General features: G+C 35.8%; 1 long non-coding RNA gene across 8 annotated transcripts in view; it reads left to right on the top strand.

Moving 5' to 3' along the window:
- Positions 1 to 21,810, top strand: part of LOC102887488 — a 366,742-nt gene that overhangs the window by 329,767 nt on the left and 15,165 nt on the right. For 5 of the 8 annotated variants that reach the window (XR_001516648.2, XR_439129.3, XR_003045539.1 and 2 more), the window contains one exon: positions 5,839 to 8,976. The exons of 1 other annotated variant lie outside the window; for it this stretch is intronic. This is a non-coding gene — a long non-coding RNA (uncharacterized LOC102887488). Of the gene's footprint in view, positions 1 to 5,838; positions 8,977 to 21,810 lie in introns of those variants that run through there. 2 more of the 8 variants (XR_001516647.2, XR_001516646.2) reach the window with 1 other exon arrangement.

Here is a 21,810-nt window from a genome sequence, read left to right as displayed (position 1 = left end):
TTTTTCTACCCTCTTAGAAATTTTTACCTTCTCCAGATCACAAAGATGTTCTTTTATCTTTTTTTCTCCAAAAGTATTATAGTTTAATTTTGATGTTTAGATCTGTGATCATCTAGGATACATTTTTGTGTATAACATGAGATATGGGTGAAACTTCATTCCTCCCCCCAAAGAAAATAATATCCAATTGTTATAATATCACTGAGAAGATATTCCTTTATCTACAGAAATGCTTTGGGGCCTTGGTTAAAAAATAAATATTTTGGGCTTCTCTTTATGATGTAGAAGGATGAAAAGAGTAATGTTCCCACCCTTACCACAACAACAAAATGGTAGAAAATTTATAAATGCATAACTTTTCTTGAACCCATGAGAGAGCAGAGGTCGCAAGGAACCAACTAACCTAGAATCTAAGGAAGGACAAGTGCTTCCAAGGAGAAGTGAGGTGCAGGAACCTGCTTACCAGAGCCAGATGTGTAAGGACACTGGTAAATATAATTCAACTAAAATATGTAACAAATTGCTAAAAGTTAAGTGTGAGATAGCAAGAGAAGGTAAAACTCCTGGCAACTACATACATAAGAAGAGTTTGCACTCATTCCAGCTTCTTCTACTGGTACATAAGATATGTATAGAAAAGATAGGTCAAATGACCTGAGAAATCATTCTTGTGAGCAGGCCTGGGAGAGTGGATCAGCTATGGTTCAGGGAATGGCAGGAAGTCCTACTCCTGTCCTTTTCTCTCCAATGGGATAAACGCTTTCCACTGTCTGGGAAAGAAGAACAAACTCATCCTCAGGGCACTCATGAAAGCTCATTGCAGCTAGAACACATGCAGAAAACCTCCCTATCCCTGGGTTAGGGGCAGGAATACATCTCAGGCCTTAGACTTACAGGTAGAAGTGGAGCAGGATCCATGAGAAGGTTCCATTTCCAAGACCCAGCGTCTTGGACTCAGCATCTGTCTAATCAGAACAACAGAGAACACACCCCAGCCCCCACCACCTGGCCAACAAGTGTTGAGTGGCTAATACTAGTATGATTCCCAATTTACAGATGGGAAACTAAGGAGAAAGAAATTAAATGAGTCGCTCAAAAATCTCACAGCCAATAAATGGAAAAACTGAGATTGGAAGCAAGATAGTATGGCTCCGATGTCCTCGTAATGACTGTAATCCTGCAAAGGAATGTTGAGAGGAATGAGGTAAATCAGGAGAGTGGACTGTTTCAGAAGAGAAAAGTGCTCAAGGGAACATACGATTTTAAGAAAGCAGTACAATCAACAAGATTAACAGCTGTTACAGCAGGTAAGGGATGAAAAGTATCCATTGACCTTTGCAATTTAGAAAATTACCTGTAACATTAGCAGCAAGTAGATTTACTAGAATGATAAATATTGAAAGTAGAATCCACTGGATTCAGAAATGAATGTGAAATAAAGAAGATGGTTCATTAAAAATATTCCACTTTCCCCAGAAGTTTGAATACGAAGAGAAGAATTGGTGCATAGGTAGTGAGTGACATGGGAGAAGGATTGGTTTTTAAGGATAAATGTGATTTGATCCTGTTTATAAGACAAAGGGAAGAAGACAACAGAATGGGAAAGACTGTCATTATAAGAAAAAAAATAGAAAAATAAGGTGGTGTAAGGAGGTTTGTTGATGTGTCTGGGGATATGTATTGAGAGTTTTCTAGGAGTACAAATACCCTTACGTAAATATTAAAAGATATAATTTATACGATTTCAATATATCTTTATGTCAGATAAAAACTTATCTATACTTAGAGACACATATATTAATCTCTCCTACATCTTCCTTGTAGTTTTTTTTTGAATGAGTTAGCCAGGAAAAAGTTGTTTTATCTTCACTGATGTGTGTTGATATGGCCTCTGTCAGAATACAGCTTTTTGGTAATGGTGCAATAAACAACTGTCACTCTAATGTAGTTATAAGTAACAGACGCAATAACTCAATCATTCCATCTTACCTGACAAAATGGAAAACAGCTTGAAAAAAGAGCCCAAAGCACTAGGCTGAAACCCTAAGTAGGACAAGTTTTAGAGTTTCTCCCATTACAACGATGTCTTGGAGGGCAGTGACTGTACACACTCACATCTTTATCATCATTTCTGGTATTGTTGTAAGTTGATTATCAACATTTAAAAGCATATAGCCAAAAGCATATGGCTATTTAAATATTTTTCATCTTGTATTCGACAACTAGTAGAACCTCTAAAAATCTTGGAATTTCAAGTACAGCCATGAAGTTTCAGCTGCCTTTTGAGATTTAGTTGTGATAGCCCATTGCTCCCATCAATCTAGAAGGCATTCTACCTGACAGAAATGCTCGGAACATTCTTCCCTATACCTTTAAATCCTGGACTGTGTGGATAAGCTTGAATGATCCAGTCTATTTCCTAAATGTCCATCTTATTCTAAATATTCACTTCTTCCAATAACACAAATGCAGTACATTATTTTAAAATATGCATTGCTTTTTACTCCAAATATGTGAGATGGGTTTATTTGTATCTGTTATCTTAAATATTAACACAGTTTAATGCAAAAATAAAGTTTTCATTTGGAAATGGAATTGACAATGGGAACTTTAGGTTGGCTGTCACAGTGGATCACATGGAAGAACTTGGCCAAGTTCATCAGCCATATTTGGCCTAGTTTTCTGCATATGTTTGCAAGATGCAAAAGCCAGTTTATTGCTTGAGGACACAGAAACCTGGAGGAAAGGCTTGGAATTTGTGCCATTTAATCCATTGGGCGTCTTTCTTTTTGCCTAGATTTTGCCTAGAGAGATCTGATTGTACCAGTAGAATATAAATAGAAGTATGAAACTTCTATTTGCTTTTTGTCAGCTACAGAGTCTTATAGTGTGTACTTGTCGAGCATTTTTGGGAACATAACTGCAAAGAAAACAATTTGAGTGTGAGCTTTGTGGTAAAAAGTACAGTTCTAGGTAGGAATGATTGAACAAATGTGAATTAACAAACACATTCTTTTTAGGTGTTCTCAATTCCTTGTGGAAGTTATCACAAAATGGGACAACATGAAAATATTTGTATTCATGAAGTTTGTCCCCTATGTAACATTATTTCAGAATTTTTGATGAATCAATCACACAATTAAAGGTCATACAGTTACAGCTGATTCAAACTCCGAAATGAATAGAGATGTCAAAGCATTGAGCGTATTGGACGTTTACACATGAATAAGCAAGATGACAGAATTTGTTTTCAAGCTGATCTATTTTTTTGATTTTGCATGTTTTGATAGTTCTTTAACTTGAAATTTTCATAGATTTTTTTTCATATTTATATTAGCATATAATTAGCATAGATATAATTCCATAGTAGGATATATAAATGCTCTCTCTTCACACAAGAGGAAAAATGGATATAGATTTTTATTTCCCTTACTAAAATATCTCTAGACTATTTAGTATTTAAGGGATAACTGTACTTTTTAATTGGAGTTAATAATTTTAATTGATGCAGTAGTCTATTAAATTCCAGTTTTAAGTCAAGGCTCTTAATATTTCAGGGCAAGCGTTTGAATTTCAGAATTTGGAAGAACAGGATTCTGACACATTTGCTACTTCTTCCCTTCACCATATTTGGCATTTGAATACTATGGTCACTCTTTAGCTATCAAAGAAAATCTTACACTAGTCTCATAAAACCTTCACATAGCCAGACACCGAAACACTCAGTGTCATGACGTACCTCTCTGGGGAGATTCTCTCTGTAACTCTTCTCAGATCACTGGAAAATGTCATATTTGAGGGAGATGTTTTAATGAAGCTTACCACATTTATATTTTAACGCTATGTGTGTATATAGCCAACTGCAGTTGCTCCAAAGAGGAACTGTTTGCAGTGCACTGAGACTGTTGACGGATAAACTGGCCAGTGATAAGTAGGCAAGAAGTGAAGATGGGTGGCTCTCATGACTTCCGAGTTGCCACAGACTCTACATTTATGTCTTCCCTTTGCGATTTGCAGATTTACTGAGAGAAGCATTTTCAACTAAGTAATTCCTCACATCCCAACCTGTGTGGGGACATAATGAAACTTCTACCTGTAGAATTACTATGAAATTCTAGTAACCATGTAAAGCATGAAAAAAATTGATTTGGAAACTCTAGGAGTCTCATGATACTTAAACTCATACAACACTGATCTTGTTTAAGTGTATTATGATTACATTTGTCTGTCTTCCCAACTATATTGTGATTTAACTAATATCACAATATTAGTTAAATAAATTGTCCCCCATGGGGGGACAATTCCTTTTTTAAGATATTTGTTATATCGGAAGTATTCAATAAATACTAGTTTAATGAAGAACCTTAATGACTCACTGACTCTCTCTTGTAATCTTTACTGAAGTCATGTTTTTTTTTGTTTGTTTTGGGGAGTGTTTGGGGGGGCTTGGGTGAGTGGCAGGAATTTGTATCAAGTTTCCCTTTTGGATTGACTGACATTGTCAAGGAACTTTGATATTCGTAGAACACCAGAGTTATAATACAAACACTTGAGTTTAACTTCTGGCTTCACCATTGACATGCTGTGCCTCATTGGGAAAATTATCTTCCCTGAATCTTCATTTCTTCATCATAAGTAATCATTACCCCATACCTATGCTGAGAGGACAACCCCGGACACTTCAGAAAGAGCTATAGTAAAGGTAGAGACCAAAACTCAAAGATCAGACCAGTGGAGCTCTACCTTACTAAGGATGTAGCAGCCAACCAAGGAAGGGCAGTGATGGAAGCAGATTCTCTGCCTCTGTCACGACAATATTACATAAACAATTTCTTGAGGAGATGTCAGTCTGTGAGGAGAACGGGGAACGGAGAGAAAAAGCAGAAAGAGTAAAAATGTAACCCAAACTGACTTATTTTCTGAAGAACCTGAGTTAAACCAAATGGACAAGCTTTAAATTTTTGTTTTGTTTTGCTTTTTTTTTTTCATCACCAAATGAGAATGAAGACTTTTGAGCATGATAGGGTCAGTTATGTGATGGAAACACAATTTTTTTAAAAAAATTAGCTTTTCCACATCTGAGTTAATAATGAGTAAATTTCCAGTCAATCACACTAGTCTGTCTTTCTCTTTTTTTATAACTTACCTATGTATCGCGGTCTCATTTATAACTTACTTCATTTCTTCATCATAAGTAATCATTACCCCATACCTATGCTGAGAGGACAACCCCGGACACTTCAGAAAGAGCTATAGTAAAGGTAGAGACCAAAACTCAAAGATCAGACCAGTGGAGCTCTACCTTACTAAGGATGTAGCAGCCAACCAAGGAAGGGCAGTGATGGAAGCAGATTCTCTGCCTCTGTCACGACAATATTACATAAACAATTTCTTGAGGAGATGTCAGTCTGTGAGGAGAATGGGGAAGGGAGAGAAAAAGCAGAAAGAGTAAAAATGTAACCCAAACTGACTTATTTTCTGAAGAACCTGAGTTAAACCAAATGGACAAGCTTTAAATTTTTGTTTTGTTTTGCTTTTTTTTTTTTCATCACCAAATGAGAATGAAGACTTTTGAGCATGATAGGGTCAGTTATGTGATGGAAACACAATTTTTTAAAAAAAATTAGCTTTTCCACATCTGAGTTAATAATGAGTAAATTTCCAGTCAATCACACTAGTCTGTCTTTCTCTTTGTTTATAACTTACCTATGTATCGCGGTCTCATTTATAACTTATGAGTTTATAGTATTTTATGGTGTACAGAATGCTTTCACATATACCCTCTCATCTGTTTCTTACCATAATGCAGTGAGATAATGTCAATATATTATGTTTCAGGTAAGGAAATTGAAGACTTGTTCAGAACCAGATAACTGATGAGAGAGAGAGAGAAGAAAGAGAGCAGCTGACAGCTCAGGTCCTCTTTCCACGCTCAGGAACCACCACACATGCTACTGTGTTGGGCTTCATTTTGTTTCTCTCTGAAACTTTGTACTCTATTTGCAATGGTATGGTTATTTGTTAAGACCTTTTACACATTTTTTTAAACAAATATTGCTGCAAAGTTTTGTATTTAAATGAAACATATTTAAATTAAATATTTTCTTGTTATCTAGCATGCACCTGATTCTTTGATTTGGTTGTTTTAGCCAAAATCCCCGTAGAAGAGTCTGTCTAGGTGATAGTTTATGAGTACAGCTGGGCAAAACAAAACAACAGCCTATGAAAAACTCATTCTGATCATTTCATATCTAGGAAAAATAGAGAACAACAAAAGTGAGTCAATATTTTATAAATTCGAGGTCAATATTCTATGTCAATGCCAATAGCGTATGAGTTCCAAAGGATTTGTGTCACTATTAAATTAGAAATGATTCACTCTTATTTGATGTACAGTGGATTTAGACATATAATAGAGAGAAAGAAAGAGAATACAAAGGATAGAGAGCAAACATATCTTGTAGGACAATTGCAAACCTCTTATGAGCTTTGATACAAATAGAGACCATCTCTTCTCCTTGGCTATTCATTCATCTTTAGCATTAGTGAATTTATGGCTTGTATTCTCGACCTTGACCTATAGCCCTGAAATGCTGTATGTCTGCCCTGCTTCAGCAGGTAAACTTCAGGACAGTGACTGTGTGTTACCTGTTACATATCTATAGCCCAGATCTTAGATGAGTGCTATTAGAATTGGGAGAGAGGCTTTAATTTGATATTCAGGGATTGATGTTTATACATTGGATGTCACCTTTCAATGTAAGCTTTTTATTCTTAATATTTGATCTAGTTTAATTTCCTGAGCTATTGGTCATGATTGTGGAAATCACTCTGTAGGGCTTTCATTGCTAATATATTTTGTAACCAATCAGGCTTGTGGAGAACTCAATTTGTATGTTTCTTTGATAACTGAGGTACACATCAAAGCAGGTTTCTCCTCCTTGCTTAGGAATTTTTTCTATTTTCCATCAGAGTTCAGTGCCCATACAGTACCACCACCAGTCATATAGCTTACTACTTAAGCAATTCCTTTAAGGATGTCAAGAGAGCATGTTGTTTCTTTCACGTAACTTTTACTTTCAAAGTCAGACCAAATTAGATATTAGAGTATTATAAATTCCTATCTTAAATTCCTTTGGCATTATTTTTATATTCATGTTTGTTGTCTGTACATCAAGCAGATTTTTTCCAGCCCATTTCTACTGATCGATCACCACTGATGAACAAACCCATCTTTTCATGCGTCTGCAATGGAAAGCCTCTTTGCTAAATACTTCATACTGATCATTATCTGATACAGAAGACAACAAATTTAAAAATGCTCAGGTTGAATAGATTCAATCTTCTCATCCATCATTTTAGAAAAATGACAGCACAACTTGTATACAATTTCAAATGAATTACTGGAATATTTCTGGCTAGACTGGGAGAACATATATACTGATAAGAAGCCCATTTGATTTACTAAAGCTTACCATATTATTTATTAACTCAGCATCATTAATATCCACAACTCATTTTTTCTACTGATGATTGCTCCATTGTACAATATATAAGTGTAATGAAAAATTATCTGTATTTTTAGAAATTGAAAAAAATAATTTACATGAGTCATATTATATAGTCAACTCAGGACTGAAGTTATATAATGAGTTATAGCTGAGACAACAACATAAGAGAGGCATTGAAGTATTGTAAAAGATAATGTGGTGATGATGTGTTTACAATAAGCCTATTCCTGCCGTTTTACCCTTTTATCTATTATGTATGTCACATGCAGTTATTATTATTTTTTTGGTTCTTGCCTTTCCCCTTAGCTCTTCCAATGTTTTTTCCTCTTTTTTGATATAAAAAATGATATTAAGTGGAAAGCATAAAAAGCTTCAGGCTATTCAAGGAGAGTAAAAAAGAGAATTTTCCAGGCCTCAAATATTTCTGCTCTGGATCTAGAACACAGCACATATTGATATGAGTTCTCTAATTCATGACTATTTGGAAGTATTGTGTACACGTTTCAGCAAATTTTGGCAAAAGCCATGTCCTCTAATGAGGAAGTGACTGTCCTCTTCTTGTGTCATTTCCCAGCCCTGAAGTCCTGTTTACACTAAGCTCCTTTGTTAAGGATTCTACATAAAGGTCTTTGATACTGTCGAGCCCATCCTTGAGTCATTCTTAGCTGACACTTTGTGTCTGGCTGGCAGTTTTTCCATGAGTGGTAAGGTCAGCCTCATACAATATTACACAACCTCCCCCTACTCCTTGTGCGTCAGTGAGAATCAAATGACCCTTAATAGTGAAAAAACAAAATCTTGGAGTAAAGTAAAAAGATGACCAATCTTTAAACAAAGCAAACCGATGTTCAGACTAGAAGGATTCTCTCATGTTCTTTATGCATTTTACTGGTTGTCTGTGAACAGCTTTTTCTTGCTAAAAATGCTCTCTAAAATGTTTATTTGCTGTAGATAATTATCATCTTTTAATTTGTGGTTTCTTTCCTTAATAAAGTTATGGAACATTTGAGGTGATTCGGGGTTAGCATGGTATAGTGGAGAGGGTACTGAGTCAGCTGCTTTCCCTTCCAAGGATCCATTGGAAGGACCCTTAATTTTTCCTTGTCTGTCACCTCATCTGTACAATGAAAATAATCATATCTCCCTCACAGAGCTGATGCGTAATGTACTGTGTATAAAATAATTTGGTACACTGTAAAAGCCGATTTAAATGAAATAGGCTACTATTCTTTTAAGAGCCAGAAGAGTTTGCTGTCATTACTTGAGAAAAGGTCAGAATATGGAACCTTTTAGAATTGCATGTTTTAGAAAGAGTGATTTGATAAGTATTGGCTTAAACTAGTGGGATTTTCAATAGCCCGGTTGCAGCATTTTTCTTATTACTTTGCCTCTGTAAAGCTTTCATGCTATATTGGAAAAATCTTCCCTTAACCATGAAATTAAAGATGTAACTGAGTTTGAGTTAGCTGTTACTCTTTCAGTGATTTGCGGGCAATGAGTTTTGAGTAATTGGCTTCTACCAGTTGTTTCACTTCTGACACCCATCCTCTTTCCTCTGTCCGTTCTTCACTGCTTAGAAAGAAGCAATGGGGAATTTCCGTTGACTCATCTGTGTCCAGTTTTTGATGGGCATACACATTTTTTTTTTCAAGAGGCAGGTGTCTAATTCAGAGAGAATGTATTTTAAACCTAGTGGTAGATACACCAATTAAGGAACCTATAAATAAAGTTGAACTCTGGAGCCAAATGATTGTTGGGGATTGTCATCTTCATAATGAAAGTCTTTGCCATTATAATCTCATTTGGCAAAGATGAACTGGTCCCCTTGGGAGATGCCTTGCCAAATCTTCATCTGCAATTCTGTATTGATGCCAAGCCAGACTGTTATCTGAAAACTACTTCACATCCTTTGTGGTCTATGCCCTTAACCTCAAGGATTCAGTTTGCGGACATTGAACAGCCAGAAACTGTTGAGAGAAGAGTACCTTTTAAAAAATTACGGTCGTTAAGGTATAATGCCATATGTGCTCAAGGGGTGGTGAAGATGCTGAGCAGCTTCTTGTTCATTAAGACTGAAATATTTATATGAGCAGTAATAATAGCAGTGTATTTTAGAAGATGTGTGGTATGAAATTGATCACTGATGCAGTTAGATAATATTGACAGCTTCTATTGTAATTATGTAAATAACACCAAGTTCACCTCTCCCTTTATCTTTCATTTCCATGTGCATGTGAAGAGAGGGCTAGAAAGTGAGTCAATGCTAGGCTGAGTTCTGGGCTATTTATTTACCTGACAGCAGCTTGAAGTTTATATTCCCCTGTTATTTTTTCGTCCAAGTTAAGCAAGTCCAGTAGGTTGCACAGAAGTGACATACAAATATGTGTTTATTTGGAGGAATGCCTGGGGATAAAGCATCCACATGAGAACACTGACAAGCCAATTGGTCCATTTTGAGTTTTTCCATTTCAGAGCTGTGTTTCGATCCCACTTGACTAATACCAATGCTTTTTTTTGTTACCTTTCGAACAGATAATTTTAAATTGTTCTCCATAGGGATGTCTAGCTGTCTATCAATCATTTCATTTCAATGCAGAAGTATTTGATTAGTGTATTTAAAGTAATAAAGATGTCAACAGTAGTGTCACCTTGATTGATGCTAATTATAAGTCTTTAATGGTTCCTCTGCTTTGGCCACTATCCTTGCAGATTGTGATTTTTTATGGTTAAAATGGTGCCCTGCTGTCCAAAGGCTTAATCATAAATTCCAATCTATCTTTCTTTAATGATTCTGCATGCAGTGGTATAATCCCAGTAACATACATTATCTTTGTTCGTTAAAAGCAAGCAGTGACTTTCGTAGGGGTGATTAATGCATTTATAAGGAGCTTGAAGAATCCTTGTTGGGATCACAGCAGAGGTTATAATGATTATGCTTGCTGGGCATTAGAATTAGCAGCAATGTTACATCCGCTGTCTGAAAATAATTGAAGATTTTTATGCAGTCCCTGTTTAGCACATTAACGTTGTAAATGAGACTATAACTGCAGTGGTAAAAAGACTTAAGTTTTGCAGCCTGAAGATGCTATCAGTATGTGGTTGTCACACCAATGAAACTAAAAGCAAGTTAAATTATCTGAGGGCTTTCCTTCTTTAGAACGAATAGTCTTATTAAACAGATTTGGGGTCACTCAATTTAAAATATCTGTTGATTAAAATGTCTTTTCCACTGTGGTTTTTCAGGCTGAATTTTAACAGTGCTAATATATGTTTAGTCTTTAATCTCCTTACTCAAGCCCAGCGATAGAGTTTTAAATAAGAGAAAATGTGCCCAGTGATATGACATATACATTTACAGGACTTTCAAAGTATGGATGGTTCATGTAAATATATGTCCATATATACCGCACAATAACACTTCTCTGAAATGCCATATTTTATTAAAGAGAAGCTCAACATAAAAGGATGCTCTACCATTTTATAAGAGCAATTTACCTTCACAGCAAATAGAACACATAGTACCTTGCATGTAGTAGACATTTTTAAAGTGTTTTAATGTCGTCAAAGAAGGTACTGACAAGTTAGGTTGTTGTCAAACTAATGTTAGTATGCACCTGTTTTCTCCTGTTTAATTTTACTTTTTTCTATGCTTATAAATTAAGCTAGATAGAGCTACAATCCTAAATGTTAGAAGTATTTATACCTCTTTGCTTTCCATTAATTTAACATTCATTCTAATGTTAATATCTTACTGTAATAATCTCTACTAGCTCTATCTTCTTACATTTAGACAAAACTGTTTCTTCTAGTAAGGAGAAAAATATATATTTAAAAATAATTTTTGACCCACACTCATTTTCAAATAAGGAAATGTCAGATTGCATTATAGGAAGATAATTATTCTCTGAGTGGTACTGGCTTAGAGAAAAAAACCCCAGACCTCAGAGGTGAATCTTGGAGAGTAGTCCTCTTACAATACCATGTATTTGACATTTCTGGAGGTGGCTATAGTTATAGTTTGGGATGATAATAAGATCTACTTAAAATATTTCTTTTCCTGGACATTTGAGAATATCTTCCAAGCTGCATAGTGTTTGAAGGCGCCTTGATTTGTAAGCACTGCATTGGAGAATCTTTAACATCTATTTGGGGTTTTTACAATGATGACTTACTGCAAAATCTTTTCATCTCACCATCATATAGTTTAAGATGGATGAAATGTTGATTTTCGTGTGTCTGGATATGCTTTGTTAGATAATGACTGTCATCAGTGAGCCAACGTACATCTCTTTACCAGAATGGTGATATGGAAAATATACACACAGGGTATAGCCTCTCCTACAGAGAACCTTTTACTTTTGGAGTTTCGCTACGACATTGCAAATGGGTCAGAAAGGGATGTTAGAAAGCTTAGAATGGATGAGGAAAGCCAGAATTAATTGAACTAGGATTGATTGGGGGAGAAGCCTGATGTGGAACCAAAGGGAGGGCTGGAGGTGATCTGTATGGTGATTAGTTCCCCGTGAAGTCAGTACAGACCCCCAGTTTGTCCACTCGTTTCCACAATTGTAGTGCTCCACTTATTAAGGAAGGGGAGCCTTATTAGAATAACCAGAGAGAGCCTCTTCTGTGGGCACCAGGGATCAGTGGATGCCCCGGAGATCTAGGCCTTATAATTACATTGTGTGTGATTCTGCAAAGAGAAATGCAAACTGCTTGATTGGAGAAGGTGTTAGCTGTGTTGCTTAGTCTCTCACTATGTGATTATTTCCTTTTGTAGTTTTGATAAATTAACATTGGCTTACGTATTCAACAGGAATATTTTTTAAAGTTTTTTTCAAGCCCCAGGGCTTCTGTTTAAAAATTCAGGTTAATTCTCAGAGGTTTTCAAAAGCATTTCTGCATCATGCTACTAATTAAGATAAGGTTATCATTTTAAGTTATACCAGGAATGCAATTAGAGCTTCTAGTGAGAACTGTAGCAATCAATTTCATACAAATTATTCAGACCTGGTAAGGTAGAATACAGTTTTAATAGGACAAGTGAACATACTGCGATTTATTAGATATAATGTGAATTCGAATGACACCTGAATATAGCATCTGTAACCCATCATGCGCCCAAGTCACTGGGAATCCAGTTCAACAGCCTTTCATCAGAAGAGATTTAATAATATGTCTTCAATTCCCCATTATTCAATGGCCGTTAGTTTAGATGTGAGAGGGATTTTTGTTTTCAGATTTGAATGGTTTTAGACATGAGAAAGTCATCTGTAAGATACAAAGCACAGATGACCTAGCCCTCTCATTTTTTCTAGACCAACATGTGCTGCAGAGAAATCTGCTTGCTTGCTTTTTTCTTTTGTGTGGTCTGCAGAGCCAGCTGAACAACTGAAGTGTTGATCAACAAATTTTCTGTGTTGTCCATCTCTTCTGAAGAATATTGAGTGTTGGATAAGAAAGTTACATGCCTTATCTGCCAACTGTCAGTAATTACTTATTCATTAAGTGGATACCTATTTTCTAAGGAGGTATGAGGACGGCAGAGTTGGATAGCTCCTGAAAAGGTTGTATATCTTTTCCTCCTAAAATCACTACAAGTCATTCCAAGCTCTGCAGTAGGTCATATAAGTAAATTATAGCACTTCTGGGCTTTCTTTTTGTGGACATGTTAAAAATATTTTCAACACTTTTTAGTTTTTCCAGTTAGTTTTTTTCTCATTTGACATGTCAGTTGGTCCACGCTTTGCTACGTGCCTAAATTTCTCAAATTGCAGTCATTTTTAAATGTGTATTTAGTGAGCTTCTGTTGTGTGCCATGCATTGTGCAAGTTATTTGGCCTATGGTGGTGAACAAAGAGAGTGTGCTGGTATCTATAACATGAGCCTGCCTGTCTCACCTCCACCATTAACCACATAACATTCCATCGCAACACATGACTTTTTCTTTTAATTTAAAAGAAGATAAATATCATCTATTACAGTCTCCTCCATCTTCTGTCTCCACCATATCTACTATTATCTACAGCTAGAAGGTTTTTTCCTTCTGTTCTAGCTCATAGAAAATGTCACATCCAGGTATAAAATTAACCTGATTAATTTGAAGAAGTTACTGAATTAATTTTCTTCCTCTCTTCTTCTCAATCTTTCTCACTCTCCTGCTTCTTCCCTTCAACCAAAAAGCATGTTCAAGTTTTTCCCCTAACTTATGCATAAAGAGTAAATAAAAATCTGTTGTCTTACCTCTGTTACTCCTTCAAATTTCCTAGTTGCCAGTTTTCTTGAAACTATGTCTGCATAGATTCTGATTCTTCTTTCTCATTTCCTCATCTTACTGTAAGAGCCTGGCCTTTGGACCAGCAAGTCTACAGACAAATGAACACCAACGGCCTATGTTTAATTTCACATAACCTCTTAATAACATTTGATGTTGCTGCCTATTTCCTCCTTCTGGAAATTTGCAACCTTCATGAATCCATGATGTCATTCTTGCCTGGCTTCCTATCTGTCTGATAATTCATCCTCAATTTCCTTTGTCGAACTATTCTTCTTTGCCAGTCTTTTTGGTGACAGTGCTCCTCAGAGTTTCACCTTTAGTTTTCTTTTTTACTTATTCCGCATTAGGAGATTTTTTTTTTTTTTTTTACAGTAGAAAAGAAACGTTTTATTAGAAGGGAAAGTACACTTCCAGACGTGGAAGTAGGCCTGAGCAAGAGAAGCGTGGCTCAAAAGGCCATATTAGGAGATTCTTAAAAGAAGAGTCTTCAAAGGTGAACTATGAGTTCTCTAAAATCGTATGTCATGTGTATGATATAGGTTTGAGTACGTGTACCTTTCTGAGAAAAGGATTCATAACTTTTATGGCATTATCAAGTGTGCCGAAGGCTAAAATATGCTTAAAACCTCACTTCTTGAATGATCTCATCATCTTCTATGACATCCCATTCTAAAGTACTCTTATTTCTGTGCTGTATTTTCTCTCAGGCAGTGGCATCATTTTTTACTTTGGTTGTTTTTAAATTAAATTTATTGGGGTAACATTGATTAACAACATAAATTTCAGATGTCTAACTTTTTAATGTAGTATCCATATACTTTATTTTGTACTCACCATCTAAAGTCTAGTCTCCTTCTGTCACCATTTGTTTGACTCCCTTTACCCTCTTTGTCTTCCTCCCTATCCCCTTCCCCTTCCCCTTCCCCTGTGATAACCATCATTGTGTTGTCTGTATCTGTGAGTTTGCTTTATTGGTTTTTTTGCTTGTTCATTTGTTGCTTTCTGTTTTATATCACAACATTTAAGTGAAATCATGATTCTTGTCCTTTTCCATCTAAATTATTTCACTCTCAAGATTCATCCATGTTGTTTCAAATGGCAATATTTTATCTTTTTAATGGCTGAGTAATAGTCTCCCTCACTCCTACCCCTGATCTGTGTGTGTACCACACCTTTATCCAGTCATCTATCAGAGGAAACTTAGGTCATTTCCATATCTGGGCTATTGTGAATAATGCTACAGTGAACGTAAGGAATTCATATAACTTAATAACAAAAATACAGCCAATCTGATTTAAAAATGGGCAGAGGACCTGAATAGACAGTTTTCCAAGGAAGGCATATGGCTGTCCAACAGATATATGAAAAATGTTCAACACTGACCTAGGTTCTTCAAAGAGCCTCTAGTGTCTTCTTCTTCTGCATTTGGTTATATACCAAATTCTCTCAATTATGATTCACAAATATCATTGGTCTATCACAATTTTGTCTTAATTAGATTCTCTATCACCTGTTTGTCAGCACCCTTGCATAGTAGTTCCAAAAATATTGTAATACATTCTAAAACAAAAAACCTGCTCATGCCACTCTCCACTACTGAATATTCTTCAGCAGATCCCTCCCATACAGGTTAAATTCTAAGTCACTTGGATTATAAAAGCCTTTAGTGGAATTTCCCATACTTATAAGAGTCTTTTGAATCCTTTGCAATTCCCCAGATATGTTATGGTGCTATGTTTTCTCCCTGAAGTGAAGCCCTCTCTGGTCTACACAAGTGATTTTTTTTTTATCTTTCAAGATCCACCTCTTCCGTTACCTTCTCAATGAAGTTTGCCCTGGCCTCAGGTAGAGTTAGGCATTGCTTCTCCTTTGTCCTAACTCTACTGTGGCGTGGACTCTGTAGCTTAACTTTTTTTTTTTTTTTTAAATAATCCCTCTCCCTAACAACACAAGAGGCCAAGGAATTGGAAGCCACTTGTCTTTTTTGATCATCCTTAGTGCCCAGCACTGTGCTTCAAAACATGCTTTCTGAGAACCACAATCTCTCAGCTTTAAGCATGAGGACATAAAAGACACTATGGATCATATTCTGGATCAAATAAACAAATCAATCTTTTCTGATTTCTGCTTTGAAAGAGACTCCAACTCCTTTAATAATTATCATCTCTGAACTTCCCAGCATAATGCATTCTGCACAGATGCTTATCATAGGAAATATATGTTGTAATATATGTTATATGTTATACATTAGGAGAGAGTCTTGGATCTATTTTATGAAATAAGATGAAGAGCATATATAAGCACAAAGTGTGTTTTCTCTGATATGCCTTTAAAATGAAAGGTAGATATTGAGTATGCTGACAGCAGCTTTGGTGTGGTTGATGTATAGTGTTCCTTAAGTTTTCAATAAAAATTAAGTATTTTGAAAATTTCCAGCAACAACTTCACATATTATACAAGGAGAAATCTCTTCCACTCCCCGTCCCCAGCCCTGGGATCTTATTTCCCTTCTTCCTAATGGTTAAGACAATCATCAGACCAAAGCAATTGATATCTCTGTGCCTTAAATTTCACACTGGCACACTTTAATAAAAATGATGGCTTTTTTCCTTTTTTCTTGAGATTTTTTAGGTATTTTATCAACAAGACATATCCTAGGGAATATATGTGTTTTTTTCTGCTATTACTATCTTAGTAACATTTTTTCATAATGAGAAAACTGGATCCCAGAGAAGTTAAATTACTTTTTATGGAGTTTTTTGTCAGAGAACTGTAAGTGTTACATCATTAAAAGTTACAAAAATTTCTTCTAGAAAAAATTATGGTGCTTAATAATCTGTATTAATCCTTTATCTTAAGTCAACCTGACAGTTTTTAGAGACCATGAAGCTAGCACAAAGTTAAAATATCTTCTAACCCTCCGATCTACTACGCCATCATCACTGTTCATTTCACTTCCTATATCTATGTAGAAAAACCAATAGTAGGCATTCTTATTTCAGATTTTTATGAAAAATATAAAAAGGAAACAAGACAAAAATAGAAATAGAAGGAGTTAATTTTCTCTATGATATCTGTCTCTTTCTTCATAAAGGCTCTTAAAATATGAAAGGAATTAATTTTTTGTTGTTAGGTAGATTAATTCAGTCTTGGGCATTCTGGTTTTGTTGTTGTTACCTTTTCTGAATACTTAAAGACTTCCTTTCCTTTTTAGATGGTTTAGTATTAGGCTTGAATAGATGGAATTGAAATCTAAGTCACTTGTTTTTTTAGAATCTTTGCTCAAATTTCATTTCACTCTACAAAGAGTCCTGTTATAAAACATACAAATCAAAATTCTGCCTTTGTACCTTGTCACCTATAACTCAAGCTTGTCAGGAGTCTATTCTTTACTCTCTGAAACTGATGTTGCTTATGTTAGTTTTGGCCACCCCATATGTATTTTCTTTTGTAAAAGAATGGGGCCTAGTTTTATAAATGATATAAGCCTAGAAGCTGGATTTTTCTTAGTTTCCTGAAAGGATTTTTAAAGGCTTCAACCACTGTTTCCTAGAATATGTTGAGGGACTTTTCACAATGTCTGACCATGTCTATGAAACTCCTGTATATCCTAGATTATTGAGGGTCACATGCCATAATTTAAAGTTGCTTTATGACCATTAATTCTCTCTATTGCAAGGGCTGATTGGCACACTTCAGAAGTTGTGGGAATGAACTGATGGTCACACTCCTGTTAACATTACTTCATTAAAAGACAGATTGATCAAGCCCCACCCCCCACTACGTCTTGAAAAACAGAACAAAACAAAATCAAGTACGTCCTTGGATACAGACCCTTCTCCCTCTCTTCCCCTTCAACTCTTGTTTATGGCATTTGGTACTTTCAAGGTTTCCGCTCACAGCTCTCCCATGAATGTTCTGTATCTTTTCTACCATTTTGACTCTGCTGATTAGATTACAAGTAGAACTAGCCACCTGCTTGCTGCATTCCACAACAGTCCCTGCATACATCAGTTATCCATTTGTTTGCCTGTCGAGTCCTGCTTTATCAATGACAATCTTAATAGATTGAAGCTTGCTTCTAAGCAGTATCTGTGCAAGAGTATTTTCTTTCGAGTCTTGAGTCCTATAGATCATTTCAAAGGTGCTACCACTTGTTCTCTTATTAGTTTTTTGAAGATATTTAAAAAATGTTGTTAATATATGGACATGATGAGAAAGTACACCCTAATAATTTGGATACAAGATTGTGTGTTGAGAGTTAAATTGAATAAATCTCCACAAAATGTGTATGATTTATACGAGTCACATTTAACCAAAAATTTCTATAAATGTATGACTCGAGATTACAAAATCCCTAGATTCTAATCAAAGTGGTCTCTATGAAAAAAAAAGTAAAAGGCAGTACTAGAAAATATAACTTGCTAATCAGAAACATAATCAGAGTATTGTGTCCTGTTTTGAGAAAGGCTGTATAAATATAACCAGGTTAGTGTAACTAAGAAGGTATAGGAGTCATAAAGGCAAATGTTATTGATGCCCATTTAAGCATAGTCTGGTGAAGAGGAATTCCTGAATAAAGAACTTGAATGTTACCAGAAAAATTACTGAGAAATTGAGCCTCTGTTATGTGTCAGGTATGTGCTAAAAGCTTTGTCTACACTGTACTCATAAAACTTCAAAATGACTTTTGAGGTACACTTGACTTTGAAGTATCTATATTTTACAGATCAGGAAAATGAAGCTTAGACAGGTTCAGGGATTAGCCTAGTGATTTGCTTATCATCAAGCAATTCAGTTATAGAACTGGGATTTGAACCCAGATTCAGGGGCTCTATAGCCTACAGTCTCACCAGCTGTGCTGTGACTTTCTTATATCAAGACTGTTTCCCACAAATGTCTTAAGATCTTCTAAGTACTCACGTAAGACACAGGGCTATGTAGCCATCTGGACAGTCAAGTTGTAGAAGAGTTTGTCACCTGCCCCCCAACCCCAATTCCTTTGTGCCACTGAGAAAAAATTCCTACTCCCACCCCAAACCCCTGGAAGCCATTGGTCTGTTTTCTGGTCTCATCCACATTTTTATATAAGGTTCACCAACCTGTAGTTGTAGCTTATCTGGGATGAAAATAGGCATTGGTCAGATTGACAAAAATGTCTAGTTGAATTGACAGTTGTACATCTCATTGTAAATTAATAGATTGACATTCTAATTAGAATTTGGCTTTCTGTGTTGCTTGCTTAGTAGGAGAGAATTCATTAACATTCTAAGTACAGGCATGTGTCTGCTTCAAAATATTTTTTTAATAAAATAATAAGATGGCATATGAATACATTTCTGTATTTGAAGGAGTGATGAATTATGAGTCTGGACCTAAAAATATAGTTAACTATATAAAGTCAAGATGCATGGTACATTCCAATATCTTCTTTAAATGTTATTTGAATTTTTATTTATAAAAATATTATTTTGGTAACCAAAGCCGGAATCACATTGAAACAAATATCCAAAATCATATTGAATTTCACTCTATTTCCTTATCTTCCAGTTACCCCTCCTTAGTTTCGCTTCCATCTTCATCACTCCATCAAAAGAGCTTTTCTTAAATTTACAGTTACCTTCTGTTATCAATCCCATAGTTATCTTCTTAGTGAACGTCTTAATAACATTCTTTTTAAGTCTTTTTTTTTTTAATACTACCTCCTCTTGGCTTCTAGAGTGTTAGCCTCTTTTTCTTTATATTTCTGGCAATACATTCTCAATCTCCTCTGCAGTGAATCGGTTATTAAATATTGGTACCTTAAAATTCTTCTTCTGTTTTACTTGCTACTGTCTCCAAAATTAGTCTCATCTCTTCGCTCGGCTTATTATGAGAGGTAGCTTAGCATGACAGGTAAGACCACAAGTCCCAGGGACAGAGTGTGTGGATTTCTATCCCAGCTGTGCGACTTATGCAAGCAACTTAACTTCTAACAGTTTCATTATATGTTAAATAAACATAATTATCTGTCGCATCTAGTTGTTATGAGGATAAAACGAGTTTATATATGTAAAGTGCTTAAAGCAATGCCTGACAAACAGTAGATGCCCCTTGGATATTTATCCACAGTTATAATTTGTGAATGAAATCTGAATTTATATTATCTACCTACGTAAGTATTTAGTTTCAGCTCCAAAGACACATCGAAGTCAGTGTATCCAAGATCCATGCTTAGTATTCTGGTGCTTTATTCCCCGGAAAAAAAAGTCTAATCACTCCTAGTGTGTCCAGCTCAATGAGTAGCTCAATTATCTAGCCATTTGTACGAGCCAGGAAAGTAGATCCCACTCCCATGATTCTTCTTTTCTCTCATTTTGACTTTATCATCAAGCCCTGTCAACTTGACCCACTAAATTTCTATTAAAAGCTTCCGTTCCTCAACATTTCCAACCCTAGCTACAGATACCATCATCTCTCATCTCAAGTACAATAAAAAAGTTGCCCTTTTGTTCACTCAGTGTACTCATCACCCCCAGTAAATCTTTTACCCTATTGCCAGAATTCTCGTTTCAAAAGGTCAACATGATCATCCCCCTTTGCTTCAAACCTTTCCATGGCTTCCCATTAATCTTAGGATGGTGATCAAAATCCTTCTCCTGGTCTACCAGTCCCAGCCTCTGAGGACTCTCCAGTCCCTCATCCATCCTGCTTCCTGCTTCTCTATGTGCTCCAGCCACACTGTCCATTTTCAGCTGCTTAAATACACTCAGTTTTCCCCAGCAGACACTTTTGCATATGCACTTCTCCATCTGGAAAGCTCTCCCATGCCTGCCCCATTTACTAATAATTCTTATGCATCTGTGAGATCTCAGCTCAAACATCACTTCTTCAGAATTTTTTTTTAGTTTACTTCAGTTAACTGCCATAAATGATATTCTTCTCTTTTATAGTATATGCCTCAAATTTGCATTGTAGTTTACTGTTGGGGGTCTCCAAGATCACCCTCAGGCTCAACGATTTGCCAGAAGAACTCACAGGACTCAAGAAAACTGTTATTTTACAGTTTATTACAGTCAAAGGATGCTGATTAAATTCAGTAAAGGGAAAAGGTGCATAGGTGGAGTCCCAGAGAGACCAGGCTTGAGCTTTCAGTTGTCTTCTTCCATTGGAGTCGCATGTACTGCCCTTAATTCTCCCAGCATTAAGGTGTGTGACAATATATATGAAGTGTTCCCACCAAAGGAAGCTAATATGAACCTTGATATCTAGGGTTTTTAATTTGGGGTTAGTCATCTAAGCATGTAGCACCTTAGCTACTAGGTCTCCATCCCTGTAGAGGTCAAATTAATAGAGTGTGGTCCAAAGCCTCAGGTATAAATAGGTGTGCACCATAAATCTCATTGTTAGCATAAACTCTCTGGTGTGACTCAAGGTCTCAGGCATACAAAGACACGTGCCTGGTGGGATATTCCAGGGATTCATAGGTCATCCATCTCCTGAAAATTTTAGGAACATGAAGAACACGAGCTGCCAAGCCTGCTGAGTTATCCCTTCCCTGCATAAGTTTCAGTAGTGCTATTATTTGATTAATGTCTATCTTTCTAATAGACTACATGAGAGCAAAATCTGTAGCTGTTTTTACTCGGCATAATATACCCTGACTTTATCACGGTTACTGACTGACTGATAGCTGTGTAAATATTTGTTGAACGAATTAATAAAATCTATTGTCTTTATTTTCTTTCACTCTTTACTGTTTTCTGTACTCTTCCATCCCATTGCTTTCATGTACCTTTTCTTTATTATGGAGTCTTGTAATGCATTTTATGTCTAAAGTTCCTTTGCACTAATGCATGATATGTAGTAAGAACCTAAAATATATAGTATATTCCCATAACTCCCAAGTATAGTCCTGTAAGTCCAAGTATTCCACTATCTTATAAACAATTTTTAAAAGGCAAATATTTTTCACAATTACACTTGAAATATATGTAGTCTACATATCAGTTAGTGTGATACCTACTTACATTATCAAAGCTG

The sequence above is a fragment of the Pteropus alecto genome, unplaced genomic scaffold, assembly GCF_000325575.1.
Source record: "Pteropus alecto unplaced genomic scaffold, ASM32557v1 scaffold121, whole genome shotgun sequence".
Classification (NCBI taxonomy): Eukaryota; Metazoa; Chordata; class Mammalia; order Chiroptera; family Pteropodidae; genus Pteropus; species Pteropus alecto.
This window is presented reverse-complemented; position numbering and strand designations above follow the sequence as displayed.